We start from the raw sequence: 23822 nt of genomic DNA on the forward strand, positions 1-23822 counted from the left end.
GCCGGTTCAGTAACTCTGAATTCATTTTTAAGTGGCCTACCTTGTTCCCCTTCCTTTTCACAAGAGCTGCACTTTAGCGCGCGGACCAGTAACCTGATCCACGCGTTTACAAATCGGCAGTGAAGGAAAACAACAACCAAAAACGCTGCTAGGAAAGTGCAAAGGTGGGCCGGGTGATGGGGCGTTTGTGGGGGCCCCTGAAGAAGAGGTCCGGAGGGGAGAAGCTCCCCCCGCCCCGGGGAAGCTCTTGGCACAGCCCGGCTGCGCCCCGAGCCTGTAAGACCCTCGAAGCTCGCAGGGAGACGTGGCAGTTCATTGCTTTATCCCCAGCACCTTGCTTTTAACACGGCTCCAGAGTTTCCCCCAGCGCTCCTCTGTTTCTCCCCTATTGCTCGCAGGTGCCTGGCTTTCTTTGCCTGCTTCCCACACTTCGGGCCGCACCCGGAGCGGGACCCCGCATGGCAGGTCCTCAAGTAGAGCACCACACCCAGGGACAGCGATTTCCATTAAGCAAAGATTTTTCTCTCTCTTCCTTTCTCTCTCTCCTCCCTCTCTCTCTTTATTGAACGTCTGAGATAGCTGGGTAGACTGCAATGGAGCAGGCTGAAGTTTCAAGGCTCATATGCCTCCCGCATTAGCTGGGGAGAGAGTCCCTGCACTGTTGCATTGGAGCTAGGTCATGCAGAGACCTGCTGGGAGACCCTGGGTGGGCTTGGGGAGTGCAGTGAACGAAGGGGCCTCGCACACTCTCAGTGTGCACTGGTGGGACACACTCCAAACGGCAGGCAGGAGCGCCCTACTTTCTCCTACGCTCAGGAATGGGGAGCTGAGGAACTGGTGTGGCCCCACAGAGGGTGTCAAGGTGGCGCCCCCCCCCCTCCAGTAGCGGCCACGTGTGGCCCTAGCCACCAGCCACACCACGGGGGTTCAGAGTGCAGAGGCCAGCTGTGGCTGGGGTGCTCATTTCTACCCAGTTGAACCGGGCAGCTCAGCTTCCCAGGCCTTTGCCCTGTGTCAGAAGCTGCGGTAAAGGGGCCCAGCAGCTGGAGCCACCCATTGTCCAGTTTGTACCACCAAGCCCTTCTGCAAGAGGCCAACTCGGTTCTTCGGGGCCTTGCAAAAGAGGCACAGAGCTCAGGGCCTCCATTTCGTGGCGCTGGCTTCTACCTCTTTGTCTTGCCTGCTGGGGAGGCCCAGCCAACCTTTGTGGGTAGAAGGAGAGCAGGCCAGGCGGGTGAAGGCTTTAGCATTCAAAATATAGAATGGGAAGGAGCGGAGCCCTAGGGCTCACTCTGGGGCTGTAGTGCTTGAGGGTCATACTCACTGAGAAGTTTGAGAGGGGCAGCATCTGAGGCCAAGGCTGCATTTTGCTGTTTAAGGTGGTGAGGGGTAGAGGGCTCCGTGCTGGGGCTGTGCTATGGAGAAGGAAATTCTTGCCTAATTCCAACACCAGACCTTGCTGGTCCACCTACCAGAGGCCCCAGTTGGAGAGATGGGCTCTTTGGGTTGGAGCCTGGGCAGCTCCAGCCCTGGACCGGTGTTTCCTGGCACCAGACTGCTGGGGGCCCTGGGTTGCCTTCTCTCGGGCTGCAGAAATACAGTCAAGCTTGGCAGGGCCTAGCTGGGTTCGGTTGCTAAGTTGAGCTCAGTTGTCACGTTAATTCTAAAGAAATTAGACCTGGATAAATAGCCTTTGAATTCAAAGAAATAACTGGGTGTTGATTTACACAGCCATGCTAAGAAACCCCTTCTCAACAGGAGACATTGGTGTAAAAAAATATATATATATCTAGCTGGTCTTTTTCCTCATTCATTGTAAAATATGGTGCCCATATCCTAGAAACTCAGACACCCTTCTCTACACCTCCCTCCCCCACCTGCCAAAGCTCTGGGCCACAAGCAGACTTCGGCTTCTCCTTTCTTAGCCCTTGGCAGTGATGGTATCTTTGCCAGTAGTAGCTGAAAATAACAGGCCAGGAAGAAGATACTGAGATGTTGGTGTTATTTTCTCTAGTGCTAAAACTCCAATGTCCATATTAACACCCTCCCCTCCCAGGCTCCCCAGGTCCAGCTAACTAGTGGGTTCTGTTGATTCCACAGCCAGGAGGAGCCTTGCCGAAGTTTGGGGGCGTTTCCTGCATTTCTCCAGCCCTGGGTCCCCATAACAGGCAGTTAGGAATCTCTAACATGGCACTGGCCCACCAGGGGGCTTCGCAGACTTTTGAGATTGTCCAGTTTGGAGACTATTAACTAACAGGTCTCTGACTGAGGCCCCTGCTCCAGGCATTTTCAAAGCTGGAGCCCAGTAACCAGGGCCACAGACTCATTGAGTGCATTTCCATGTATTGTCATCACCCAGAACTTCCTTCCATAGACTGGGCCCAGGGGCACAGTGCACTCCCATCTTTTCTGCATACCTGTCTTCCCTCCCTCCCTCCCTCCCTCCCTCCCTCCCTCCCTCCTTCCTTCTTTCCCTCCTTCTTCACTCCCACTCAAGCACAGGACTCCCTAGTACATGCCTGGGGCAGGGCAAGGAGGGGTGAGCTCCACAGTTGAAACGCTTAGATTAAAACAAGATCAGTGCTGGTGTTTGTCTTTTAATTTGTAGGCTAAACCAAGACTGCCCTGCTAGGGGAAGGAGTGGGGGTTAGAATCAGCTGTCATCAAGCCTGGCTCTGGAAAGCAGGACCCCTTGACCACTGGAGGACAAATGTAGCCCCAGAGTAGCAGGGAACAAGCATCAACAGGAAGCGGCAGGCTATTTTTAGGCATAATAAGGAGTTAATATAGCTGCCCAGTGGTCTTCCTAAATGCCTGCAGCATCTTCTGTGTAAGTCGGTGGAAAAACAGCAAAGTCGCAGCAAACGCCTCAGGTTACCAGAGCACCGGGCTTGGGACAGCTCCTCAGCAGCTCCGGGGTTGGGAAACACCCTCTTGCTATCACAGGAGCTCTTAGATGGCTCCCTTGTTACAACCAAAAAATAAGGTAAAACCACTTTTTTCATTAGAGAGAGAGAGGTTGATTCTGTATCTGATCGCCCTTGTGATGTGCTAGTGGTTTCCATATTCATACCTGTTCAGAGGCGTTTCTTCTCATCTTTATTTTGGAACATTCCAGTAAGTGAGAAGGAAATTTGTTAGGGTTTCGAGCAAAACTCACCCTAGAGGGTCAAAGATCTAAGAGCCCTAGAAGCTAGGATTGTTTTAAAAACCCCATTCTTGCAACTGTGCCCTCTTTTCTTTTGTGTAGTAAAACACACAAATTTCCTGAATGCCTCTGGTGGCCCATGCCACCCTGGGAATGGGATCATTTATTTTTTCTGTAGTTTTCACCAATTTTTGCAGAAAGCAAAAGTGCTTCTACCCCTTTCATTGTTTCAAGCAGGGCCCCTTCCCTATGGAGCTCCAGCCTTGGACTCTCGCTGTCCACAGGGAGAGCTGGTGTCCCTGTGGCTGGCTCCTGTTTGGGTTCCCAGTCTCTGGGAAGCACAGGCCGCAGAAGCAGGGGGCATAGAAGGGAAGGGAGTTACAGAGAGAATATGCCAGTGGGTGGAAAAGAATGAGTGGGACTCTGTTCACGGTGCCCGTTCTTTGCTCTCCTTCTCTTCCTTGGGCCTTTTCACTGGGGACCATTGGCCCACCGTGTTAGCTGCACAATAAATCAACAAAACTGAAGCTGATACGAGTGGCCCTGTTTGCCTGTGGGCCTGCGGTGTGTGTTAAATTCACGGAGTAAAACCTCCAGGGTCTGGGACGAGGGGTAGGGGTGCAGGGGAGACCCCAAAAGGAGCAAGGATGCTGCCCCTTTCTCCTGCTCCCCTCGGCACTCCGTGGCCTGTTTCTCCCTAAACAGACAGTTGCCCACTCTGACAGCTGCGACAGAGAAGCGGGAGGACCCTTTAAAAATCTACCAACGAGCTCGCCTCCCCGGACAAAGCGAGCCCTTTCGTGAACGAGTCTCTGGGGGATGAAGTCTTGGGCCCGGGAGCTAAAAAGCAAAGGCAGCTTATCCGCTGTTAGCCACGCTGTGCCCAACACGCAGGTGGGCTTCCGGGGTTACCCTCGGGCCCCGGTGAAGCCGGGGCCGCGACGCAGGAGCGCGGAGGGCGCGCGGAGGCGAGGGCCGCGGGAACGCCCACGCCCGCAGCTGCCTCCCACGCGACGCCGTCTGCAGGCACCCGGGCCGGGGTAATGGAATTCAGCAGGCCGGGATCCTCCGAGAGCCAGCCACTGTCTTGTACAGATTTGTAGAGAAACCCTCACTGTAATTAAAACCGTACAGTCAGATTAATTCAATGTGTTGCTCGGCAGCGTTCTTAATAGTAAAAATCCGCTTTAAAATTGAATTAGGGTTGAAGAAAATTTCTGCGAGACTCGCCGGATTTGCCAGCTTTCATTGAAGCCAGCCTGGGCTGGACCAGGGAGGTGGCTGCGCCAAATAGTCCCCTCCCCCGCCTCGGGGAAGGGGGCGGCGGGGCTGGGGGCTCCGAGCGACTTGGGGTGCCAGTTTGGGCGCCTGGCCTGGAGGGCGCAGCCCGGGGTTAAGCCTTCTGATCCCGGGGGTCCAGGTTAGGCACGGATTTTGTCTGTTTTTTGCTTTGTGACACCCAGGACCCTCCAAATCTTGTCACCCTCTCTGCAAAGTTCACAGCTCAGGAAAGCTGGGGGGGGGGGGGAGAAGAGAGCCCCGCTGTATCTTGAAGCAATTTCCCACTGTGTGTCCCCGCCTGTGCAGGAGGTGGGAGCCCTCTCTGGCCGCTTGAGTGACAGACAGGAGAAAGTTGTACTTGTCTCAAGCCCCTCCCCCCTTTCTCTTCTTGAAAACCTTCCAAAAATTAACAGTAATATTTCAAGAGCGCTGTCAAAATGTCTCCCAAGCTTTGATTTGGCTGGCTGCCCCCCTCCCCTGCCCACCCCACCCTGCATCCTTGCGTTTGGGGTGGTTGTGAAATAAAAGTTAGTATTATGTCTGCCCCCCCTCCTCCCCCCTTTAACGTTAGACACCCTGGAGCTGAAAACTTGCGCCAAAGTTCCTGCAGGAAGTGGTGGGCCAACGCCAGCCCAGACGCTCTTGCTTGCGAGGCCTCGGGGAATGGTGTGGAGAGCTGGACTGGGCTGGATCTGAGGTCAATGGGATTTCGAGGGGCCCAGAAAGGGTCCCAGCCCCCCCCCCCCTTGCCCACGACTCCGACCCTAGGAGCTGGCCCCTTGATTGCCGAAGGCCCGCGCGCGCGGACGCGCACACGCGCGTGGGCGCGCACTCGAGCACACGCACAACCTGGGGCGCAAATTCCCTAACAAGTTAGTCGCATCACCGGGCCTGGGAAAACAAAAACCGCTGTGGGTCTCTGTTCTTCCAGCAAGATCGCGTAGACGCTTTAACTGCCGCAAATTGTCACTCTGTCCCTTTTTCATTTTCTCGCTCCTTTTTATTTTTAGTACACTTCAAATGCCTACACACTTCCCTGGTAAGGAGAGCGCGGAGCACTGATTGCCTTTGCCTCCAGGGCCCGCTTTGCCAATCACCGAATGGGAGTAGGCAGGGGGAAAGCCAGGCGCTTTACTGGTCTTGCTTGTTGCGGGTGGCGGGCGGTGAAGATCTGTCCCAGCCGCTCCACCCCCTCCTCCTTTATTGGGTCTCAATTATCTGGAAGAAAGGAGATGCGCCCCCGTCCCTCGTGCGCCCCAGCATCCCCCCCCCCCCCCCACCTTGTGCGCCAAGGTTCGCTCCAGCGAATCCCTTAGAGAGTAGTTAGGCTGAGAAAATACCACAGGGACCCAGCTCTGAAGTCTGTATCAAATAGACAGACGCATCCGGTGCTGCCGCCTACCCTGCCCCCACACAGGGAAAGAGGACCCCTTTTCTCAGAGGGCTACGTGGGGGACGGACGCCCCCAGGATGGTAACGGAGAGCCCACAGGGTCTCCTTCTCCCTCGGTACCAGCTTTGAGATTGAATGGCTGCTGATGGGTATTGCTGTTGTTCTCAGTATTAGCCAGGACTTCTTCAAGGAGAACTTTAAGGTGGTGCGTGGGGGCCCAGCCGTTCTCTGTCACTGCCTCCCAAGGGGCAAGCGCAGCGGCCTGGGATGGCGAGGGAGGCAGGTGTCGGCCCGGCAGCCAGCCGAGGGGGGTATCCGGCGTCCTGCAGATGGATCCGAAACAAATCAGTGCGGGATTAACTTGTCTGTCTGCTGAATTGTCTCCAAGTGCACACGCAGCGCGGGCTGCGCCTGCCGGGCGGATTCGGGTTACTTGCTGGTCCCGGGCGCGCAGTCTCTCCAGCGGGGCTGGCGGGCCGGCCTGGGACCTGGCGGGCACCGGGGCCCATTGGCTGAGCGCCTTAAAAGACCGCGGCGAGTAAGAACTGCTCCATTCTCTCTCACACACGCACCCTCCTATTTCTTTTTTTATGAAAACGTTTACAAGGAACCTAATTTCAGATCGTGGAAGTAAATTTCATGCTAGGATATATTTTACAAAACATGTAATCTTTCGAGGCCGGAAGACGTTTAATTAAAACCATACTTTGACAAGTCGAGTTTCAAAGCGAAGTCACACCAGCGCGCAAGGCTAATTCATATTCAAGATGTAGCCTGTAATTCAAGTTGTTTGAAAACGCCTGCCGGGACAACGCGCTGCTCGCCGGGCTTGCTACCTGCCCACGGGCCGCGAAGGGCCGAGTGAGCGCCCCGCGCTGGGGCGCTGCCTCCTGCGGGCTGGACTGACTTGGTTTAGCCGCCCCGTCTAGTGAAACAGCGAGAGGAAAGCTCCCTGGAGCACCTTCCAAGTCCCGTGTTGGCGCCATCAGGGGACCCTGGTCACTCCAGAGGGCCGCAGAGCAGGCATCTCTGGGATGAGAGTTCAGTACCCCGTTTCCTCTTTTTGCCTCCCTTGGCTGATCTGTGCCATAGAAAGGGAATCGCCCCTCCCCCAGGTCTCTCCTCCCCTGATGGCCCCAAACAGGAGAGGTGCATGATTGTCCCCAGCTGATGCAAGGCTCCATCCTGAGTCCTCCATGGAGTCCACCCTGGGCCCATGCTTCTGCCCTGTGGGCTGTGTTTTTGTAGTCAGCGTCTGCAATAATCTTCCCCTTTAACCCCTCTCCCTGCCTCTTCATAATTTGACCAGTTTCAAAGTCAGAAGACGTTAGCCCCACACAGGAAGGAAGACGCTCCCAGGTCGGCTTGGGGGTTTTGTTTTCTTCTTCAAACCAAACACACACAAGCCCAAGGTGCTGATGGCCCTCTGGGTCTGAGGTCAGTGCAATGGTGACACAGAGAGACTTTGCAGGGCCCCCCTGGGCTAGAGCTGAGGGTGCCTGTGAGTGGTGGCTCCAGAGACTGGGTGCTGGGTCACTGTGCTGGGTGCACACCTCTGCATCGCAGCCTGCTGGTCTACTCTCTCAGGGGTGACAATGACTTGTCAGCAAAGTTGGCTTCACGGGTGATCTGACACCTGCTTTAGAAAGAGGCCACGGTGTGGCTCTGAGACTTAAGTCCATTCAACTTTCCCCAGTTGCTCCAGAAGACAAATCTGACTTATCCCAGCCACCCACAAGACAGGAAAAGGGGATTTTGCTTCAGCTGAGATCAGTGCAAATCATTGATTAGGCCCATGTCTCCTTTCAAACACACTATCCTTTCCCTGTTCCTTAAAGCACAAAGGGGAGTCTTAGAAGTACAAGCCTAAAATCCAAAGTGCTCAGAAAGTCTTCGCAACAATATGGCTTTCACATCCTGAAGCCCCAGAGGACTGAAGCAGACGCTCCTGACCGTGCTGGGTCAGTTTAGGAGAAAGGGTAACTGCAGAGACAATCTGAGAAAGCTTGTTCTACAAAGAGACTGCCAGCTGGCATCGCTGAAAATCCAGTAGGTGTCTCCCCCTTTGAAACCACGCATGGCTATTGGAAGCTATGTGCTTCAACAATACGCCAACTTAAATACTTACCAGTCAAATAAATATTGACTTCAGATGCAAAGGTGAAGCCCTCGGGGTCATGTTTTTGTGTCTTGCGTTTTGTCGGGGCTGGGGGTGGAGGTCTGATTCATATTCGCAAAACCAAGGTGGGGGCATGCTGTAACTACAGACCTGCAGACAAGCCTCCCATTATTGGAGCTGAGCACTCTAATGCATGTACCTGCCCAAATGCATTTGAAGCCTATTCCCACGTTGGAGACTTGTGAATTACACAAATGGGAAGAGGGACTGCATATAATAATCCTCACCTGTTTTATTTCAGAGAGAAGAACTAGCAGTTTTCTTAAAGCTGAGGCTGAGTGCTGTTGCCTGGGGCACTGGAGGCTGGTGTGTGGACAGTGGTCCTGGCAGGAGTGTAGGCTGGAAAGGGCATGGGGCTGCAGCCCCCTGCAGCCCCGGTGTGCAGAAGGGGCAGCGCGATGGACATCTCCCAGCTGGCTCACCCCTCCTGTAGCTGCAGAGAATCAACTCCATGTCTCCAGCCTTGGAGCCTGAGGGGCAAGAGAGGCCCAGAGCAGGCAGAGGTTCCTGTCACTTACCTGCCTTTCTATAATTAGCCCCATTGCACAGATGTGGACCTCGCCCTGCAGGCCACTTTGCTGTCTGGGAAAGGAAGGGGGAGTGCAGCTGTTGGCTTCCGTTTCCCTGGCAACCACGGATGGCTGGGAAGGAGGTGAGGAAGGGCTGGGGTTGTGGTTGCTGCCTGCAACCAGGCCTTGCCCGGGAAGATTCTGCTTTTGAGGCCTTGGTCTATCCAAGGGTGCTTTGCTGGCAACAACAAGTAAGGCACAGGGAGTGAGCGTTGGCCAACCCTGAGGCTCCCAGGATTTCTTGACTTCCTGCAGATGCTCTTTAAACAGCCCCCTCTCTTTTGCCTTCTAACTTTTCCTTAAATTCTGAATACTTTAACCGTTGCTTGCAGTAAATGTGTTTGTCGTCCTCCAATGTGTCGATTTCCTACAGAAAGCCCCAGTGGCTAGGTGAGAATCAATACTAAAACACTCTTTTTATTTTTGAAAGTGGGTTTTAAAGGCCTGCCGTGTGTGTGGGGTGGGGGGACCGAAGTGTCGGTGGGAGCCGGCGGCGCAGCGCGCGGGGGATTCCATTGGCGGCCGCGGCGGTGCGGGCTGCGCGCCAGCGGGCTCACGTGTGCGCCTTGTCATGCAAATCCGACGGCTGGGGCATGCGCGCTGCGCCCCTCGGGGGACCCGCGGCGTCTCCGAGTTGGGACCTAGACTTCCAGATGCGCAATAATTAGGTTTCCTCATTAAACAAAGGTTTCCCCGTCATCCCCTCTTCCCACCGTTCTCAGACGCGGGAGCGCCTCACACCCGAGCCGGCGACCCCTCTCCTCCCTCGGCCGCCCCCCGACTCGGGACCCCAGCCCCTGCTGTCTCTTAGGGTCCCCGCAGTTCGGGGTCTTATGCGTACCTCTCCACCATCCCTTTTCTTGCAAAGACGGTGAACATCTAATGTTCTCTTTGTTGTAGGTCCCCTCGCTGCCTTCTCCCCTCTACGCGGTGGCCAGGGCCCTACCCGTGCATCCGAGGGAGAGTGCGAGTCAGCTCCGCCGCTAGCCCCCCCCCCCTCGGCCTCGACCCCCGCCCTGCCCCTCTGCGGCCCTGGGCCTGGCTGGGTTCTACTCAGCAGATAGCCCAAGACCTGGCCGGGCGCCAGGGCCGGTCACCGGCCAGGCCCAGCCGCGGCACCCCCAGGCCTCAGGCCAGCCGCACGTGTGAGGTCTGCGCTGGGCCTCTCAGCGCCCACCTTGCGGCTTTGGGGACGCCTTCGAGGACGTCCTCTGAGCCCCTCTAGGACCCTCTAAGCGGGCGCGAGGGATCCAGCTCCTCGGAGCAGGAGAAGGGTCTTTTCCGGAAAGGGATCTCAGTAGGTGAGAAATCGCCCCCATTATGTTCAAAGTCTCTGCTGGGGAAGCGGTGGCTGGGCTCCGCGTCGTGCGTGACCCGCGAGCTGCGCGCGGCGCCCCACGCGCTCTCCGGCGTTCAGTTGCTCGCCGCTTACCTGCAGGGCGCACGGATTTGTGTTTTGCCTCCAGCAACCTCCTGGCCCCGGATTCCCCCAGACCCCCCCCTCCCCCACATCACCCCCCCCCCCCGCCAAGCCAGAAGAAAGCCCAGATCCGGGTTTGAGCCTCTGATAGGACACGAATAATTGTTGCATCATGTAACTTCCTACATCTTGGTTTTAATTTTCGCTGAACCAAAGATCTTTGCAATTTTAAAAGCAGCCCTCGATTTAATAAATGGGAACATTGTGCGGGGACGCGCGCGGCCCCTCCGCCCGTCGGCAGACGTTATTAGCCCTGACAGCACGCCGCTCAGCTTTGCGCGCAGGATTTTGTAAAGGGATGACAGACAGGAAGGCCGGCACTCATGGGCTCCTCGCGCTTTTTTCCCCCCTTTTCTTTCTTTCTTTTTTTTTTCTTCCTTTCCTTTTTTTTTTTTTTTTATCAGAATGTTCTGTTCGATGCCATTTATCCTTGATGATAGAAAATTGCGCTGTTGCCAGGACGCTGCCGCCGCTGAAATAGAGGGCAGGAGCCACATTTCCATTTCCAGCTTGAAAGCTATTCAAATGAATCTGCAGGGAGGGGGGGGGGGGATGTAGCGATAAACAAATGGGAGTCAATCGAGTTCTCCTTCCCATTCTGTCTCTGCAATGTGTGGCTCCTCGTTTCGGATGTAAAGATTTTTGTTCATCAGTGTTTAGGAATACCTGGGAGATCGTGTGAGCCAACGCACAATTTATTTTGATGCTCTTAAAGCGACTAACCACATAAACATTTAGCAAGAAGTGTATGTCTAAATATATATAAAGGATAAGAATTATACATACATAGATCTCATGCATACATACTTGTACACAACTCCAAGCTACAACGGAGTCTAACGCTTTCAGCAGCACTTCGATGGAATATACTTTGCCAGCGACGCTGGCTGTTGATGGGGATGCTTTTTAGTAGTTGTGTGTCTATAAGTGTTGCTACACGGGATCATTTTTTAAAGTCGTCTCTGTATTTTGTGTGTGGCAGGATGCTCTGTAATTTGATTGTCCTGTACATCTTCATTGACCTAAACACTTCTCTCAACAAAATGAAATAAATAAAAATAGAGCCACCCTCGGTTACCTGTTTCTTTCAAGTGGACTTTCCAGACATAACCTGAAAGTTTGGCTTCTAAATTAGGCAATAGGGGTCAAGGGAGTTAGTGTGTCTCCAAAAGATATGAAACAAAGAGAGCTGAAGGCTGCATTCCTTTAAGACACCTAAAAAAGATCATGGATTAGAATCAAGGGATAGTGTCTGAAACAGGACATTGGAAAATTGAGAACCCAGAAAAACCCATCTCTCTCTCTCCCCTTCTCTCTCCCCCCTTATATGTGCCATATATATATATTCATATCCACACACAAAGATGAATACACACATACATAATGAAACCTTAACAATGTCTTGACGCAGCTATGAAACTTGTAGGGTCCCCACTGGCTTTTAATCATTAAATAACTTTTGATGAATTCAAACTCTCATGTTTGTTTCCAAGTCATAACGTGGTCAGGAACACATCAGTCAGATAAAGGCCTCTGAAATACAGCAAATGGTCGTATTCTCAGATTTCACCTAGTACTTTATACTTAAAAAATCACCCAAGAACATTTTTAAAACTTCTCACTTTTCCACACGAGTTGAATCGTGGGTGCGTGACTGTGCTTTTAGCTGCAGGGCTGTTTGCGGGAGATGGACCACCGCTCAGCAGACAGGGCTGCAGACAGAGCGGTGGTCTCAAATTAAAGGGGGGGAGACAGGAGTGGGCGCACGTCGGAGTGGCCAACTGGCCCACTGGAATGTTCCGGGTGACTCCTTCCGGGAAGCCAGGATTCCCGGGTACGGAGTCCGAGCTTGGTAGGTTAATTTCCCTGTTGAGAAATTAGCATCATAATGAGCATTAACACCGTCGGGTGAAGTCCAGTAAAGCCCGGGACGGCCCGAGCGCGTGCAGTTTGCCCGTGTTGGTTGTGCTGAAACAATTGGAGGTGAGCGGAGAGTGCGTAGGTAGCTCAGACCCCCCACCTCCTCCTGCCCCGCTCCCTTCTCCGGCCGCACCAAGCTGCTCCCCCAGCTGAGATAGCGCTCCAGGTGCTTCGGGCCAAGTCGCCCGCCAGGTACGCGCTCGGGGCGGGCAGCGGGAGACCCGCGCCGCGGCGAGGGCACGGGGACGAGCCGGCACGTGGGAGCCCCTTCCCTCCCCTCAGCCCTGGGCCTGGAAGGTGCCTGACTCCCAGCTTCCCCCCAGTCCCCAGCTCCACGTGGGACAGCACCCAGAGGTGGGGCCTCGTGGGGTGCCAAGGCGGGAGTGCGCGCAGGAGGGACCCCGGGCCTCGCGGCTGCTGAGCCTGCGGAGCCCTCGCTATCGGGTCTCTTTTGGCTGTCTTCAGCTCGGGTCGCCTCCTTGGCTCTGAGTGTGGCTGCGGCCGGGGGCGAGCGGGCGAGGGCAGTAGGAGATGCGGATAGGAAACTAACTTCGAGGGCCAAACGTAAGGGACCTGGGACGAAGGAGGGGGACGCTGTTGTCCGGCGGCAGCGCGGGGCGCAGCTGCTTGCGCGACTCTGGGTGCTGGCACTTCTAATTCGTATGGGCGCGTTTGCGTGGCTGGGCGTGCGGAGTTGTGCGAAAGCTGAGCTTTGGGTGCAATTGTAAAAGCCGAGAGTGGAGACCTGGGATGGAGGTGGGGGCGTCGCAGGCTGGGAACCGCCACCCCCACCCCGCGAGCCGGCTGCCCCAGGGCGGGCTGAGCCCCCCCCGAAGCTGCGCGGTGACCGCGCCGTGGCGCACAGCACAGGCGAGTTTGGAGGAGGGTGCTTCTCCGGAGGTGTGTACACTCACCATTAAAAATGAAAGCGATTTTTTCCCTCACCTTCTGAGATCCCAGGAATATGGGACTTGCCTTTTTCCTCCACAAAAGAGCAAGCAGTTCTGAAAGGCTTGAGAAATACTCGCCCCTTAGGGGTTCCAGTATCCAGGAATGTCACATGCGGTGGAAATACAAAAGCTCAACATTGTGATATTTTAAAAGATTTCCCCCTCTTTGAAACCCTCCTTGTAAATGCCTGGTTGTAGCGCCGTGAAAGCGCTTTCGTGTGAAAACATGCCGCAGGGATCCCGTGCCTTTTTATGTGTACCAGCTCAGCTGCAGAGCCTTCCCGACGAGGCGAGGGTCATTACGGAGACTATTAATAAGATGCATTCAGGACCGGCCTCATCAGCTAGCTAAAGGCTTTGCACCAGCAAACGAGAGAAGAGAGAGCAACTGTGCTTACAAAGTACTCTCAATTCCACAGTGCCTCCCAATCCAAAGGACCTTCCAGAGTTAGCTAGCCCTGGTGCAGTTAACCAGCCTCCCTCAAACTCCACTTCCCTTGGTTCCAGGGAAACACACGAGTTCCATTCAGTCTCCAGAGCTTTGAGATGTGCAACGCAAACAGTAAAGAAGCGTATTAATCCTGCTTTGATCTGGGAGGGGAGATCATAGCAGAAATCAGGTGGCCACAAAGGTGCTGCTGGGAAGATCCCCCCCCCCCACCTTTTCTTCCTCCTTTCCTCTCTCCCTTCTGCCCTCCTTCTCTCCTTTCTTCCTCCCTTCCCTCCCACCCACCTCCTCTCCCGCCCTCCCTCCCACCCTCCTTTTTCCATCCCTTCCTTCCTTCCCTGTCTCCTCTCTGTCCTTCAAGATATCTCCCTTAGCTTCGGACATTGCTTACCAGTGGACAAACAGGCAAGGGTCAGTACAAACTATGAATACCTTGTGATTTCAAAGTGGGACAATTAAGTTCCTTAAAGGGAGTCATTTTTTGGCTTATCGCTCCAGATACTGGGTTTAATGTACTCAGCATGCCTGCCTGGTTATTTACACAAATACGTTGGACCATGCTCCAAATACATGCCCCAGACACAACCTCCGCAGGAACTTAATTACCTGGAAAAATAACAACAGCAACAAAAAGAAGTTGTATTTCCTTTGCTTTCTTTTACCCAAGTTCTTTAAGCATAGAGCAATGGTGGTTAATCTGCTTAGACAATTTAAGACTTACAGATTAGAAGGCCTATATTGACAATTTCAAAATTCAAGTCTGAGTGCGTTGGCTAAGCAAAGCTTAGAAGATGACAGATGGGATAAAAGAACTGCCAAAAACTAGACTTTTTATTAAAACCAAAAACTGTGATGTTTTTGTGGCTTTGAAAGAAATAATTGTTACAAAGCTCACTCAATCCAAATGTGTCCCTAAACAAACAACCAGAAGGGTATTTTATTTTATGCTACCTGATATTTATACATACAATACAGTATTTCACTCTGCTTGCATGCCACCTCCCATATATATAAATATAGTTAATCAGTATAGTTAATATAGCTGAGCTGCACACTCAACACAAATGATGTGTGCAGAATCATAAGCATTCCTGCTGTCTACACACCCTTCCTCTCAGTTCTTAGGTTCTGTATTGCAAGAAGCTGCCCACGAAACTATGGCTTTCAGAATTTGTAGAATGGGAGGAACACATGCAGATATCTAAATTTCTTAAAGCCCTATCTGCTTGCAATCATCCCTATTAAAGTTGGTCTTCATTTAACCTCAGTGGGCCATTCTCTGTGACAGCCTAACTCACCCTGACACCATGGCCACCCAAATGCATTTACATGGAGGACAAAGCACAGTCAATGACTTTGCATGGATCCTGTGCTTTTAAAGTGCCTTCAATTCACTGGTTTGGGAGCACTGCTTGGGAGGAGGACTGCGATGGGCCGAGGGAGGAAGAGGGCAAAGAGAGAGCCAGTAGAAGAGAGAGAGCACAGGATTGCCGCGTATGGAGGTAGGGAGCTGTCTGTGGCCACAGACTGTGGATTGCGTCCCCATCCGAGGTCTGCTCTCATTTGGTGGCCTTCCTTGTCCTTCCTCCAGGCCTCTAAATCTGCTACCCTGAAACTCAGGTGGTAGAGAATTTGTATTGGAAGCTACCAAACTATTCCTTTACATGAGGTTAGGGGATATTTGTTGCCTACAGATACTGAAAGCATTGTATCAAGTATCCCAAGATTGCTCATTTTGGTGACATTTAGCTAAAAAAGTGTTGTGTTCATATAAGCTCACTTGTGCATTGTCTTACTTGTGACTTAACATGGCTCCATGGTTCACTTTATAAGCTGACTTTACACATATTTTGAAGGAAAAAATACTTTCTCTTTGGAAAAGTAACAAACGTCGGTAACTTGTTGTTCCTTAGAGTCAGTAATAAACATTCCATCTTAATTATATTTAGAGTTTCATTAAAAATTGTAATCTTTTCAGTCTGCTCTCTTCCTTTTCCCAGTCTCCCAAAAACCTAGCATGTCGCATGTGTGTAGGGAGAAAGAAAAGACCTCCTTGTCTTTTTAATTAAAGTTTATACAGCTTGTAGAAAGCAGTAATTTTCTAGAAAATCAAATCATTTTAGATCACTATAGTTCCACTCTTCTGTCTTTAACAGAGTTCTAAGCCAATCTTGCCCTTTAGAAACCAGCAATTATAAAGCAAAGATTACTGGAGAAGTATGATGAATTTAAAGTGGTTTGATTTGGAAAGGTAACCCCACCTCTCGGAGAGCGGGTACCAGTGGTGGATCCTGTTTTGCATGCATTGTGTGACAACCCTCTGCTTTCTGTAGGGCACATCAGAGCAACACCTGCCAATTCACATCCCTGCTTGTTGGAAATGGCGACATTGTCACCTCTTCACTCAGAGTTGTGATTCACATGGTGTCACAGGGTCAGTGTTCCTTTGCTCAACAAGGTGTTGAGCCAAAGGATTGAACAAAAAATTAATGCAGAGTAGGAGTCATTTTCTCATGAAAAAAAGTTATGCTTACTTTTAGGAGACTTGCTTAGAATTCTTAGTGGGCCCTCACTGGCTATAGAGAAAATAAGCAGCTCCTTATTGTGGCCTGCTTGGAGAGGCAGTGGAGGCTAGTGGTAAGTGCAGGATTTGCGGTCTGGAACAAGTTATTTTACTTCTCTGAGGCTTACTTTCCTTTCAGTACAATGGAATAATATTACACATAACTTACTTTGTAATGGTTGAATTAAATGAGATAAGTGCTTGTATAGCACTTAGCAAGGTGCCTTGTCAAAAGAAAACATTCAAGGAATACTAACTAATGCTTACTGTTGACATTAATATAGTGCTTAACAAGGCCTTTCAGTTCCTGCTTCTGCATATACTATCCACTTACTCTGGAAAGCTCTCCCTGCCGCCTTGCCCACCTGGATAATTTCTTACCTCCCCAATTCCCCCCAAGGGACAGTGCCCCTGGGAAATCCCTGATGCTTGAAATTCGGAGGAAAAAAAGGCAAAATGAGAAAGTAGATCAAAGAGAACCAGATAGTACTCACTGCTTATCACTTCTGTAGCACTTTGCAGGTTTTATTGTAATTACAGCTTTCCTTATCTGTTTTCCTTTCTTAGACTCTAAGTTATTGCAAACACAGTGTGATTAATTATCTTCCTCTGAGCTCACAACTGAGCCTGCTGGATACTAACACCCAACAGGTAAATATTCAGGTTTTCCCTCCTGTTTTGCTTGCATGGGATGGATAGTTCTGCATTTAGTTCTCTGTGCTTACTGTTCCTCAGGGGGCATGAGGAAAGGAACAGATTACTCCCCTAAGGAACTTTATGAAGATATTTGACTGTGAGCTTTATAACGAATTGTTGGTGAGTTGCCTTATGGACAAGTCGAGTTATCTGTCCAAGACTTTGATCATGACATTCAATATAAGGGTTGTGCTTATTCATTGGATGGTGATTTGGATTCTCTGTGAGTGTTAATAGGTTTCAGCTACCACAATGCCCTGTCCAACTGGGCTTCTTAATGAATCCAGCTATGTCACTGGTTTACAGGTCACAGGTGTATGTACATGTAGTTACTCGTGATTGGGGGTATAATAAACATTTCAAAAGACCACGTGTGCTTGTTTCACTGTCACTTTAAGTTTGTCTCTTAGAAATCTAGGGAATCCTCACTGTGCTAAGCTAATTCGAGGGAAAACCAGTAAAAAACTATGCTCTGTAGGAAATATAGAATATTGTAATCTACCTCGCGGAAAATATTTACACAAGTCAGGGAGTAACTCTGTGTCTGAGACCCAAAACTGGGTCTGCTTTAATGAGCAAGGCCAGAATTCTTTGTAATTATTTCATTAATCGTCAGGAACAGTTGATACTCGAGTGTTTGAGAGCTGTTTGTTTTCTTAAGAAATTAATCACCCCCTGCAAAGCTTATTTAATTAGATTCTGTAAACTCTCTTTCTTTTACCAAAGGGAAAGTTAAGCCCATTCCCTATCTTGGCATTATCCAGTGTTCCAAAGGCACAAGGTCAAAATGAACCAGACTTTCCTGGAATAACTTAGAAAATATAGGCGTTAAGCCATAATAATGATTCCTGTTGTTCTGGTCATGTAAACACTAATTAATGTTCATAATTTTTCCCCTAGCCCCTTTGAAAACAAAATAAATAAAGCAATTTAAAAGGACAAAAGAAATTCCACTTCGTTGTGAAAACAATAGAATTTCTATTGATGATGATTCTTTAAGATAAAGATTGAAGTCAATATTTTGATTTGGTTATAGGTCCAGAGACTGGGCCTCGTGGAGAGCTTGGGGACGGTCAGGCAGTGTGTTTTCCTGCACCTGCTGATACACTGCTCAGCTGCCAGTGAGCCAGTGCTGTCCCACATCCAAGGCAGTGCTAACCCCACACTCACACTTTCCCATGAGGCATTGCAGTGGAGTCAGACAAAGGAGATCAAAGAAAGGGAAGGAGTTGAAGAGGCAAAGTGTAATTTGCACTGGGCATAAAATGCTATGGGATCCTAAGATTAGAAAATGGTGAGTAACCAGTAAGGAAAACAGTAAGGTTTGCCACGTGCCTGTGTCTGTCCATCCGTTTCTGCCACTTTTGTGACGCTTCCTCTTTCTTTATGCTACACAAGGGGCTTTAGTAATTGACTTAGACAACAAAACAGATATTTCGCTCTGCCCACTCTCACTTCAGATTCAAACTATGGAGTCACTCACAGCGGGCTGACCAAGAAACTTTTGCCAATGGAACGAATCATTAACTGATTTTATTATTATTAACACAATGAGTGCATATTATTAAAAACAAAACAAAGCAAAACTCTTGGCTTCTTTTTCCTAGGTAGATCATATTGGTCCAGAAACAGTCAACTTTTCCTCTCTCCAAATATCCAAGTCAAATTTCATGACATCTGTGCCCTACCTGGCCCATCTACTGACCATATTAAAGAGAGACTCAAGTAAGAGTCTAGAGCTTCTCTTGAACGCTTCTCTCGGTCTGTGTGGTTTTTGAAAGGATAGCGTGAAAACTTTTTATTGTTTCAGATCAGACCTCCCAAGCCTGACTGAATTTTTATGCCCAAGAACCTAAAAAACTCCAAGAAAAACACAGCTCAAACCACCACATTTTGCTTGCTTTCAGGTTCAGGCCCTATAAAACCACCACATTTTGTATGGTTTCCACCCCAAACCATAAGTTGGCCTGCAATCACTCTGGATGCCCTGCTCAGGTCTGATTGAAATGCTTACCAACCTTGACAGCATGTTGGGCGAACCGATCGTGAACTTGGAATGCAGGTGAAACAAGCTGAGTTCTCGGGAGGAGTTTCTTCTTCACTTCAATCCCTTTACCCTACCCCTGCGTTTCATTCTCCTCTGTCAGCCATTGTCACTTGCCGGGATGCACTGCTGTTGGTGGCCTTGCCTTGGATCCTTCCAACTTCTTTCTTTGCCTCAAAACTGACCTCATCTGTGTATCATTTCCCTTAGCTTGTATACTTGGAGGCTAATCAGGTAATCAGCTTTTGCTAGGATGCTAACAAGATTTCAAAATTCTTAGGGAATGCACAGGGTGCTAGATTATGTGGGTTTTTTTGTTTGTTTTTGTGCACAGACAGGATTTCTTTTTTTTTTTCTTTTTTTTTTATCTTTTATTTAATGAATATAAATTTCCAAAGTACGACTCATGTGTTACAATGGCTTCCCCCCCCATACCGTCCCTCCCACCCACAACCCCCCCCTTCCCACTCCCTCTCCCCCTCCATTCACGTCAAGATTCATTTTCAATTATCTTAATATACAGAAGATCAGCCTAGCATGCCTTAAGTAAGTATTTCAACAGTTTGCTCCCACACAGAAACATAAAGTGAAAAATAATAGATGATTTTTTTTTAAATGATGATGAAATCAGATCAGACCTATTGTCATGTTTAATCCCAGTGAGAGTCAAGTTGGGAATTGATAAATTTTTTTTTTTTTTTACAGAAGATCAGTTTAGTATACATTAAGTAAAGATTTCAATCGTTTGCACCCCCACAGAAACACAAAGTGAAATATACTGTTTGAGTACTCGTTATAGCATTAAGCCTCAGTGTACAGCACGTTAAGGACAGAGATCCTACATGAGGAGTAAGTGCACAGTGACTCCTGCCGTTGACTTCACAAATTGACACTCCAGACAGGATTTCTTGATGGCAATTTAGAACTGGCAGATAAAACACAGCCTTTTTATTAGCTAAATCTAGCAACCCTGTGACCTTTGTATCTTCTAGGAAACCTCACACAGCAGGTATTCAAAAACTATTCGTTAAAAAAGAGTGAGGGGCTAGCACTGTGGCATAGCTGGTTAAGCCTTTGCTTATGACAATGGCATCACAGGTGGGTGTCAGTTCAGGTCCCATCTGATCCACTTCCCATCCAGCTCCTTGCTAACAGGAAGGCAGCAGAAGATGGCTCAAGTGTTTGTGCCCCTGCCATCCATGTTGGAGACCCTGATGAAGCTCCTGGTTCCTGGCTTTGGCTTCTCTCAGTCCTGGCCGTTGGAGCCATCTGGGGAGTGAACCAGTGGATGGAAGAACTCTCTCTCTCTCTCTGTCTCTCCATCTTCTCTATAACTTTGACTTTCAAATAAATGAATAGATTAAAAAAAAAGTAAGTGAAAGTAGTAGAGGATATAGATCTTTGAGTCTTCTGATTCTTTTTAAATTATAATTCATAGGGAATAAGCTCACCCTGTAGACGTGGACATATTTCATATAATCTCAGACCTCTGAGTTTTGTTTTTGTTAGGGGTTGGGGTATGAATTTTTCTTTTTTAAAAAGATTATTGATTTATCTGAAAGGCAGACAGGCAAAGAGGAAGCTCCTATCTGCTGGTTCACTTCCCAAAAGCCCACATGGCCAGGGCTGAGCCCAGAACCAGGAATTCAATTCTGATCTCTCAACCACTGGAGTCATCACTGCTGCTTCCAAGGTCTTCAGGACACTGAAGTCGGGAGCCCCAGGCTGAGGCCGGTGTGCAACCCAAGCACTCAGAAACGAGAGGCAGCATCTGCCCCGCTTGGCCCAGTGCAGGCCCCAGAATGTCCTTGCCTTTCTTCATTGTGTGTTTCCTGGTGCCCATTGTCCTTCTTTGGATTGGGCTACAGGATAGAAAGAGGCAAGGGAGGAAAGGCTGGCTGTCATCTGTGGTTCACTACGGGAAGAGCCCGCCTGACCGTTGGCTTACGGAATGAGGAAGCTGTCATTCTTTCCCCAAAAGGAGGGGGAGCTCCCTTGACACCTACAAACGGGAGACTCCTTGGCTCGCATGGGTGCTGGGAGGGGAAGTGATAGTAGCGGCTTGAACTGAATGGGAGCTTTCATAAATAGTTCAGATGCCCCCAATTCATCATCATGGGGATTCATGCAGTCTCTGTGCAAGGAGAAACTGTCACAACCTGTTTATTTTATAGTTATGTGAAATGATCCATCACGGTTACTGCTGTAGCTACTTTACAATTGCGACTTCCCTTACTTTAAAAACTTACCTTCAGTGTAAAGGCAATGTTGACTTTGTCTTCATTCATTGCGTCCGTTACTTCCTTCAGGAAGTTCTCAGAACTTTCCCAGAACTGACTAATCTTTGGCATGGAGCAGTCAATATCGCTGAGAGAAATGAGACTTGCGGGGTCCAGTGCGTGCTCCTTGGGGACCTCCTGAACACATCCTGTGTTAGCATGTGGCCTGTTGATTTGGAGCCGTGACTGAAGTTCGTGGGAGATACGTGTTCATGTGTTTGCTGTGCTCCAAAAGCAAGGGAGATACTGCAGCCTTGAGACAGACGGTTCAGAATGCACGCAGCCACCCACGCTCCTGTAAGTGCTGTTTGCTAAGTGAGTTATCTCTGCCACTTGTTTATCTAATTTCTAGAACCTACTTCTAGCCTCAGGCACACTGACGGAGGAAAGCTATGTGTCCCCTTGCTTCTGAATTCTGTTTCTTCGACAAAGCCTTCCTCCAGGAAGAACACTTTGGAAAATATAGTTTTGGTTTTTTACATATAAGGGTTAGAAATGTGGATTTGGGAGTCAGCCCTTTCTGCAGTGGAGTTCTGGATCTGTCTCTTTAATATCTAGAATCGGGTTATTTTACTCTTGGAAACTACAGTTTCCTAGAGCTTGAAGGAAAGATAATTATAGTGACTACTGCAAGGAGTTAACATGAAGCGACTTGTTGGGTGGAGGGTCTAGCCCATACATAGCAAGTGTGCAGCAAGTGACAGTCATTATTGACTGTCCTCGTCAAAGTCTGGAGTGGAGCATTTTCCCTTTAGACAGAATCTCAGTGTCTAACGAACACACCTCTGTGGCCTGGATCCTGCGTGTGGGCCTTGATAGGAAGCGTGGAAGCAATGTCCCTGGACCTGGCCGGCCACATTCCTGGGCCCTCCCCTGAATGTCCAACTTCTGGTTTAACTGGAATTTGGGAGTCATGGTTAGGACACTGTGGCACCTTCTAACATGGTCAGGGTTGCAGCCCAGTGGAAGGTAGGGGAAGGCTGTCTAATGCTAACTCAGGGTGCCTCCAACCCTCCCAGCTGTCTCCCTTGCCCGGCCTTGTGGGAGCTGTTCTGGGGCAGTGTTTTCCTTGCACTCTGACGACTGAGCCCACGGCCTGGGGCTCGGCTGTGTTTCTGGCCCTCCCCCTGCTGAATGTCCAGTGCTCTTCTGGCTCAACCAGAAGTTCAGGTGCAAGGTGCCTAGTGGTGCGTTGTTGGCCTGGGACAGTGGGTGGGGTGCGGTGGAAAACGCTTGAGCAATGACTAGAGGCCCTGAGGAAGTTTTGCTTTTGTCAGTGGAATTTTACTTCGCGGCGTTTGTGCCTTCCACCTGCTGTGAGCTCTCAGTGGATCCCGCTCTGCTGGGAGCCTAAAGAAGAGGCTAGGGGAACAGGAAAGAACTAGAGGTCGCTTCCTCCTCTACCCTTCTCTCTGCCCCTGGCATCTTTTCCCATTTAGTCTTTCTAGAATTTCTGCCCATTTTTGTCCATCAGAGAAAAAGGAGCTGAGATTAAAATGCTTAAGGGCTTTAAAATTCTTGTTTTCTTCCTTTTTGCTCACCCATCTAACCCCAACTTCTAGGCTACTTGCTATTTCTTTCTTTTCTCTCTTTTCTTTTCTTTCTTTCTGTTCATTTATTTATTTGAAAGGCAGAGTTACAGAGAGCCAGAGGCAGAGAAAGGTCTTCTGTCTGCTGGTTCACTCTCCAGATGGCCATAACAGCTGGAGCTAGGCCAATCTGAAACCAGGAGCCAAGAGCTTCTTCTAAGTCTCCCACATGGGTGCAGGGGCCCAACAACTTGGGCTATCTTCTACTGCTTTCCCAGACCATAGTAGAGAGCTGGGTTGGAAGTGGAGCAATCGGGACTTGAACTGGCGCCCATATAGGATGCTGGCTCTGCAGGTGGTGGCTTTACCCACTATGCCGCAGCAATGGCGTATTCTTTCTTAGAGCACAGGAAAGAGATTTTTAACTAGTACAAAAAACATGGAAAAAAGAATGTTGGAATAAAATAAAACTAGGGAAACCAGGCTGGTTCAGTAAGGGAGGTGGAAAGGAAGAGGGAGGGGGGTTAGGCCCTAAACCCTAAGCTGACAGGAAACTGTCTCAGGTTAATACAAATGGACAAGACTTCTGGTATTACTTCAACTTCAGAAAAGGATTTGCTGAAACTTGATAGAAATGGAAAGAAATATTGGGGGAGGGGAGAGTGATGGACAAAAATCCCAGAAGATTAAAGATGATCTTGAACAACTCAAAATGTTGAGGACATCTGGCCACACGCCTGCAAATGATCTATTCAGACAGACCAGAAGGGTTGGAATTAGTTCTCAATTTTGGTAATAATCATCGGTATCCTAGTGATGGGGTGACTGGAAATTTTAGGTCAACTTATGTGTGTATGATAGTTATATTTAATGTATACAGCAAAAACTGTACCGTTGGCTTGCTATAATGGGCTATTTTGTCATTTGGCATTAATATGGCTCACATTTAACTTGTTAAATTTTTAACCTATTTGAAATAACCACTAATTCTAGATAAATCAGTCCCAAATAAAATGATTTCTATACATATGGAAGCTATAGATTAAGGAGGAGACTTCTAAAATGTAAAAAAAAAACCAACTAACTTAAGTCATAGCTGTTAAGAAGAACAAATATTGGTCTTCTCACTTTCTAGATGTTATTGCAATGGTAAAAGACTTTGCTTTCAAAGAGCCTCAGGTGTCTCATACCTGTGGAGTAGGACAGCCATGGCCAGGGCGTGGCCCCAGTCATCTGTGTGTCTCCAGGCCTTGTGAAGGGTCAGGTGCCTGGATGCACCAGTGTTTCTCGAGTCAAACTGAACTTTGGTGGGAAATAGTAAAGGAGAAATTCTGAGAAAAAGCT

The 23822-nt window shown here is 49.6% G+C and overlaps 1 long non-coding RNA gene across 1 annotated transcript in view; it reads left to right on the forward strand.

Moving 5' to 3' along the window:
- Positions 1-23822, forward strand: part of LOC127492624 (uncharacterized) — a 48102-nt gene that overhangs the window by 1163 nt on the left and 23117 nt on the right. The window lies entirely within an intron of this gene.

Source organism: Oryctolagus cuniculus, chromosome 16, assembly GCF_964237555.1.
Source record: "Oryctolagus cuniculus chromosome 16, mOryCun1.1, whole genome shotgun sequence".
NCBI lineage: Eukaryota > Metazoa > Chordata > Mammalia > Lagomorpha > Leporidae > Oryctolagus > Oryctolagus cuniculus.